At 43.3% G+C, this 7,500-nt stretch overlaps 1 protein-coding gene and 1 long non-coding RNA gene across 10 annotated transcripts in view; one reads left to right on the top strand and one right to left on the bottom strand.

Annotated features, from left to right (window-relative positions):
• LOC123513180 overlaps nucleotides 1-3,057 on the top strand; it is a 27,535-nt gene extending 24,478 nt beyond the window's left edge. Inside the window, exon 4 of the long non-coding RNA XR_006677285.1 lies at nucleotides 2,607-3,057. This is a non-coding gene — a long non-coding RNA (uncharacterized LOC123513180). The remainder of the gene's footprint in view (nucleotides 1-2,606) is intronic.
• The window catches only part of LOC123513176 (very low-density lipoprotein receptor-like), a 454,065-nt gene that overhangs the window by 45,469 nt on the left and 401,096 nt on the right, over nucleotides 1-7,500 (bottom strand). The gene's annotated exons all lie outside the window — the stretch shown is intronic.

The raw sequence follows: 7,500 nt of genomic DNA, 5'->3' as shown, positions 1-7,500 counted from the left end.
AAAAATAAAAAAGAACGAAAGGAAAGAGAAAGAAAGAAGATAGAACGTAAGGCAAAGGGAAGAGAAAGAAAAGAAAGGAGGAGAGGAAGGAAACAGAAGAGAAGAGGAGAGGAAAGAAAGAAAAGGAAGAAGAGAACATATAGAAAAAGGAAAAAAAAGACAGAAAGCGGAGAGGAAGAAGACAGAAGGGAAGAGAAGAGGAAGGAGAGACAATAAGGAATACTGAGAAGGTTCGAACAGGAAGTGAAAAGTCGATTCCGTGGTCATCGAAACACTCACTCGGAATTTTCTGAGGAAATGAAGAAGAGGCGGTGAGGAGGAGGAGGAGGAGGAGAAGGAGGAGGAGGAGGAGGAGGAGGAAGAGGTAAAAAAGAAGAGAAACGTTAAGGAGCAAAAGTTAAGAAAGAGAAAAAGAGAAAGAGAAAAAAGAAAAAAAAAAAAGCAAGAGAAATTCTAAGATAATTGCCTTATTGAAAAGATTATTGGTGTGTGTGTGTGTGTGTGTGTGTGTGTGTGTGTGTGTGTGTGTGTGTGTGTGTGTGTGTGTGTGTGTGTGTGTGTGTGTGTGTGTGTGTGTGTGTGTGTGTGTGTATAGGGCCGCGGCGTGCACACAACATAAACAGCCCAAGGAAGGACAACCCAGAAGAGGGAAATTGAGTGGAAACGCGGCCATCCTTTCCCATCCCGTCCCCCCCAGTCACCCTCTCCATAATGGCTTCCACTCCTGCTGCTCCCCCTCCAAATGGCCTCTCCCTCCTCCTCCTTGTCCTCGTCCTCCTCCTCCTCCTCTTTCTTCTATTTTTCCAATCTTTTTTCCTTTTCCTCCTCCTCCTCCTCCTCCTCCTTCTCCTCCTTTTTCTATAATCAATCTCTCCTTTCTTTATCCCTAATTATTGGAAAGGAACGCCTACATACACACACACACACACACACACACACACACACACACACACACACACACACACACACACATAAGAAACTCGAAAGGATGACATTAAACGGAAAGTACTACACCACAAGGAAGAGGAGGAGGAGGAGGAGGAGGAGGAGGAGGAGGAGGAGGAGGAGGAGGAGGAGGAGGAGGAGGAGGAGGAGAAGGACGAGGAAGAAGAGGAGGAATACTATTATACACTCCTTATAGGTGATCAATACAAAAGTTAGTTCGATGGTGACTCTCTCTCTCTCTCTCTCTCTCTCTCTCTCTCTCTCTCTCTCTCTCTCTCTTTCATACACAAACCACAGCTCCTCAATCTCCTCTTCCTCTTCCTCCTCTTCCTCCTCCTCCTCCTCCTCCTCCTCTTCTTCTTCTTCTTCTTCTTCTTCTTCTTCCTCTTCACTACTTTCTCGCTATGAACACGCGGGATTAACTTTGTGGCGAAGTGTTAAGTTACCCCACCACGATTTACTTTAGTCTACGTTTTAAGTTTGTGGTTCTCGAGTCTAAACGCGGGCCGAGATATTTCAAGGCGGGAAGTTAGTGCATAAACCAAGATGCGGGGCGGTCTTCCCAGCAGGTCAGGTGTGGTTAATTAAAGGTTGAGCAAAGTTAGAAAAGGTAAGTTAGTCCTCTATCACTTTGAGGGAAAGGATGAGAAGGGGGGAAGGCATTAAGAGGAGGAGGATGGGTGGATGAAAGAAGAGAGGAAGGAAGGATGTGAAAGGGAACGGTAAGATGGAGGGAGGGAAGGCAAAGATGTAATGGAAATGATGAAGTAAGGAAGGAGGAAAGAATATATGATGCAAGTGAGGAAGAAGAGGAAGGAGGAGGAAGGGGAAGGTTGGTTGGGAAAGAAATATGGAGACGGAATGCGGAAGAAGAAATGGAAGAGGAGGAAGAAAGGAAAGAGGAGGAAGAGTAGGTGGAGAAGAAAGTTTGGGTAAAGAAAGAAGATTCTAAGAGAAGAAAAATGAAAGAGATGAATAAAAAAGAAGAGGGAAATGGAGAAAAATGAAGCAGCAGAAGAGAAAAATAGATAAAAAAAAAAAAACGAAAGGCGGAATACTTAAGAGGGAGAAGGTAAATGAAAAGAAAAAAAAAAAAAAAAAGAAGAGAAGAGTCAGGATTATCAAAGGGAATAATACTAATGAAGCTAAAACATCGTGATAATTAATGCTTCCACTGAAAGAAAGACGACGCCACGCAATATTTGAAATCCCGAAACATAAGATCAAAAAGTGTTGCGTAAAAGTGTCGGCAGTGGAGATCATTAGAAATTTAAGCTGATCGGAGAAGACTTCATTAACCTGCGCTGCTAACCGGAGAAGGCAGAGTCCAGGTGTACACTAACTGGCAACCTAATGAACCCGATAACCTTGCACTGGTGGGGGGGGGGAGGATGAAGGAGAAAGTTACGTATAGTTGATAGAAAAATAAAAGTGAGTTATTTACGTTTTGTTCGTGAGTAAATTGTGTAAATAAATACAATGATTGATTAAAGATAACGCAAGTATATATTAATTCAAAATAGAGTGAGAAAAACAAAAACAAAAACTGATCCATTCTCTTAAAATTATACAAAGAAAACGGATCTCATATTTTGAAACGATAACTTAAAAAAAGCTGGGATATCAAAACATTCTGATCCTACCACTCATTTTCTTTTCAGACAGACTAGTTTGTAAAGAGGAAAAAGAAGTGGAGTAGCATTTACCGAGATGAGTACTGCCCTTGAGTCTCCAGGGAGGACCGACGCCCTCCCGCCCACGCCCCCTTCCCCAGATTTAGCTCAATGCTATGAAGTAAAGGAGAAGGAAAAGTAGTGCACTGAAGGAGGACAAAGTGGGATTCCAGAGTTATATTAAAAGACGGGAAAGTTCTGAATCCTTAAAGTATGAAAAGTTATCGAAGAGGGATCCAAGTTAAGTTTCTACGATGCTGTTCCTGTTACTGCTACTACTACTGCTACTACTACTACTATTACAACTACTACGACTGCTACTACTACTACTACTCCTACTATTACAAGAGATGATGTTATTGGTGCCATTTGACTACTAGTGGTGGTGATATGATTGTTGCTGCTCTTATAAATACTATTACGAATTTTATGTGTTATTACTACAAATACCACTGTTGCTAATATTCCTACTCCTACCACTACTACTACTACTACTACTGCTACTACTAACACCACCACTATTACTACAATTACTAATATTAAAACCCCTACAAATTACTAAACAATAATTTCAGCGGCTACAACAATAACTAGCAGTGGTAAAACAACAGCAACAACAATAACAACAACTACTACCAAAATAACCACTTCTGATACCCAACATCAACACTAGAGATAAAAGAATAATGAGTAACAAACATGTCCTTCCCTTCGCCTCCCCTGAGCACCACACTATCTCTCTCTCTCGGGCCACGAAAGAAGCATCGGCATCCCACTGGCCGCAAAAATCCCAAACAAGTATAAAGGCTTCTTAAAGCGAGCGCTATTTACAGTTTCCTTTGTTGAGACGCGTTTTTCCACGGTAGAAATTAATGAGAGAGAGAGAGAGAGAGAGAGAGAGAGAGAGAGAGAGAGAGAGAGAGAGAGAGAGAGAGAGAGAGAGAGAGAGAGAGAGAGAGAGAGAGAGAGAGAGAGAGAGAGAGAAAAGGAAACAAACTCTACGGTTTTAACTCGTCATATTTCACTATCTGGCAACGCTGCTCTCTCTCTCTCTCTCTCTCTCTCTCTCTCTCTCTCTCTCTCTCTCTCTCTCTCTCTCTCTCTCTCTCAGTATACAAAGATCAAATCGGCCACACAATCGCCCTCTTATCTCTCGTTGAAACGCGCCATCAACAAAAATGTCACAAACAGAAATGTTCCACTAAATTATCCTCATCATGAAAGGAAGGTGGCCTCCCCAGCTTTTTATGGAGGAGGAGGAGGAGGAGGAGGAGGAGGAGGAGGATGGGAAAAGAGGAAAGAGTAAGACGTATAATGACATTTGTGTGTTTTGCTTCGCTGTTGTTTCAGTAAATTTTCATTCGAAACGTTTTTTTAATCTTTTCAAATTTTCCTTCTCTCTAAGACCTCTCCTTTCTCTATAGTTTCCCCTTCAAATATCCCTCCAGTTTCTTAATTAAACCCCCTCCTAGTTTCCTCCAGTATCAGGTTACGAACACAACAAGGCACCTTCTAGTTTTCTAATCCTATTTTTCCTGAAGTCTCATCCAATTTCTTCTTCTGCAAACAATTCAGTATCAAAAGCTTTCCATCTCCTTTCTATTCCCTTTTGTCTCTCCGTCTTTACTTTCTTTTCTGCCACGCCTATTTTTTCTCCCACGTTCGTTTATCCAAGTTTGCAGACTCGCCCAAGTCCTCGATGCCGTTTTCTGTTGCCTTTAGCTGGGCCAAGTTTTGTGTCACTTTTTTTTCTATATTTTTTGATGGCGTGGCGAGGGAAACTTTCGCATTTATCTCGTGTGTGTGTGTGTGTGTGTGTGTGTGTGTGTGTGTGTGTGTGTGTGTGTGTGTGTGTGTGTGTGTGTATCTACACATGAATGTACTGTAGGAATATACGTAGCTGTATATATGTATGTGTGTATGTATGTATGCGTGTATGTTACCGAATACAACGCCGCTGGAATGCAGATATTTTACGGTAGGATACTAAAGTTACACACACACACACACACACACACACACACACACACACACACACACACACACACGACATCAAGTGGAAGAATTTGAACACGCAGCATTACGTTTGTTACACGAGAACCTTACCACTGAGCCACCAGAGAGAGAGAGAGAGAGAGAGAGAGAGAGAGAGAGAGAGAGAGAGAGAGAGAGAGAGAGAGAGAGAGAGAGGGTGTGTCGCGACCAATACTTCTACTGCAATACCTTCTTCCCAGTATTTGGTCACTGCAGCATTTTTCTTGACATTCAGAGGTAGTGGCCAGAAGCACTTTAGAGGAGGAGGAGGAGGAGGAGGAGGAGGAGGAGGAGGTTCAGAATAGTTTATGCACTTATATATTTTTAGAACATCTTTCCTAAGCTCAGTACATGTCTCTCTCTCTCTCTCTCTCTCTCTCTCTCTCTCTCTCTCTCTCTCTCTCTCTCTCTCAGGCCATCTTCAAGTCCATTACTAGAAGTCCACGTTTTTTGTGAGCGTCTTTCTCTTCTCTGGTTCTCAAGTAATTTTTTTTGTTCTTGTCCCTCTTTCTACTACTACTACTACTACTACTACTACTACTACTACTACTACTACTACGGAGAGAGAGAGAGAGAGAGCGTGGGAGTGATGGAGTGAGGGAGGGAGAGGAAGGAGTTGAAGTAGAAGTAATCCCTAGTGTATATTTCAATCTTCTTTTCAATTTCTCTTCTTCTTCTTCTTCTTCTTCTTCTTCTTCTTTTTCCTCGTCTTCTTGTTCCTTCTTCTTTTCCCTGCCTTCCTGTTCCTTCTCTTTCTTTTCTTCTTTTCCTTTGACGAGAGAAAAATCTTGCAAAGTTTGAGTCTCTTTTGGCATTCGTGAGTTTTATATCCTTGCTTTTATCGTATTTCAGAGTGTACAGTACTCTCTCCCTCTCTCTCCCTCTCTCTCTCTCTCTCTCTCTCTCTCTCTCTCTCTCCAAAGGCTGTTTTTTAATTCATAAGACCAATGTTTTTATCCTGTCAACTCCCTCTTCCCCCTCTCTCTCCGTGTGTAAGTCCCAAGAGAAAAGACCTCCCCTACAACTTAAACAGAAGAGAGAAGGATGAAGGGTGAGGAAAAGCGAGACATTGAGAAAAGAGAGAAGGGAGACAAAGAAACAAAGGGAGAAGTGAAGAGGAGAGAATGCGAACAGGTAGATAGGGAAAAAGAAGAAAGAGTAGCACGAAGGTAGGGAAAGAAAAGGGAGCACGAAGGGCGGGACAAGAGAAGTAGAGAGCAGAAGACGATGTTGGAGAAAGGAAGAGGCAAGGATGAAAATTCAGGAAGAGGAAGGCAAGATGAGTCAGAGGAAGAGGGAAACAGCAATGGTGGGAGAGGAACTTAAAGATGAAAGGAAGGAAGGAAAGGGAGGAAGGAAAGAGGGAAGGAAGGAAGGAAGAGAAGGAAGAGGAGAGGGAAGTGTGAGAGGGGGAAAAATGAAAGAAGCAAATGCAGAAACTGGGAAAACGCTTAGAACAACAATAAAGACATAACTATTTTGATGCAGGGATGAAAATAACCATAACCACCACCACCACCACCACCACCAACAACAACACTACCAACAACAACAACAACACCACCACCATCACCACCAGCGAAGTAAACAAGAGTAAAGGAAAACACTAAGGCTTTCGTTGGTTACCCTCATCAATTACTCCTTCACTTCAACACCCTCGCTCCGTCAGCTTCCCTCCTCTGGTCCCTTAATCCCCGAATCAACCTCACCCTCCTTCATTCCTACAGCCATCCTTGCTTCTACTACGCCTTCCTCGCCTCCTTCCTACTCGCTGGCTTCTGATCCCGCCCTTTCCCTCCCTCCCTCGGTTCCTTGCCCTTCGCTTGCCCTCACTTTCCTTCCTTCCTCCTCCTCCTCCTCCTATTCCTCCTCCTTTCCCTTCTGCACAGCCGCTCCAAACTTGAAAGACAATAAAGTTGGGATGAGGTCGGGGTGGAGGAGAATCTCTCTCTCTCTCTCTCTCTCTCTCTCTCTCTCTCTCTCTCTCTCTAAGTCAGGAATGCCCCAAGTTTCCAGGCCATCCGATGCGAGGTAGAATCCTGCCACCTCTGCCCGGACTACTGACGAAGACGAAACAACAACAACAACAACACAACAACAACATAACATTAGCCATTACCGAAATACAAGAAGTGTTGAAGGAGATGCATAAAGACTACGAGGAGGAGGAGGAGGAGGAGGAGGAGGAGGAGGAGGAGGAGGAGGAGGAGGAGAGGAAGAAAGTGAGAGTGAAACGCAATATATTTCTCCATTTTATGAATTGGTAAGGAAAAGCAAGAATCTTTTACACCGAAATGCCGCCTTGCTTCAAAAGAAATTTCTCCTCCTCCTCTTCCTGCTCCTCCTCTTCTTCTTCTTCTTCTTCTTCTTCTCTTCCTCCTCTTCTTCTTCCTCCTCCTCCTCCTCCTCCTCCTTTTTCTGGAGTCGACACCACCTTTCTTTTTCTCAGAGTTCTTATTTTTATTCGTCTCTCTCTCTCTCTCTCTCTCTCTCTCTCTCTCTCTCTCTCTCTCTCTCTCTCTCTCTCTCTCTCTCTCTCTCTCTCTCTCTCTCTCTCTGGTTTCCTTCCAATCCTTTTATATTCCTTCCCTTTATCATTCCTTCCTTCTTCTCGGCTTCCTTCCTTCTTCCTCTACGCCTTGGTGTGTTTTCCTTTTTTCCTTTAATGCCCCATATTCGCTTTCTTCCATTTCCTGTCTTTCTTTTATATTTCTTCTGTTTCCGGTCTCTCTCTCTCTCTCTCTCTCTCTCTCTCTCTCTCTCTCTCTCTCTCTCTCTCTCTCTCTCTCTCTCTCTCTCTCTTTGTCTTACCTCATTTGCTTTCTTTGCACGCTGTCTTGTTTTCACT

Source organism: Portunus trituberculatus, chromosome 35 (genome assembly GCF_017591435.1).
Source record: "Portunus trituberculatus isolate SZX2019 chromosome 35, ASM1759143v1, whole genome shotgun sequence".
Classification (NCBI taxonomy): Eukaryota; Metazoa; Arthropoda; class Malacostraca; order Decapoda; family Portunidae; genus Portunus; species Portunus trituberculatus.
The sequence above is the reverse complement of the archived record's forward strand: the minus strand, read 5'-3'. Positions and strand labels throughout refer to the sequence as shown.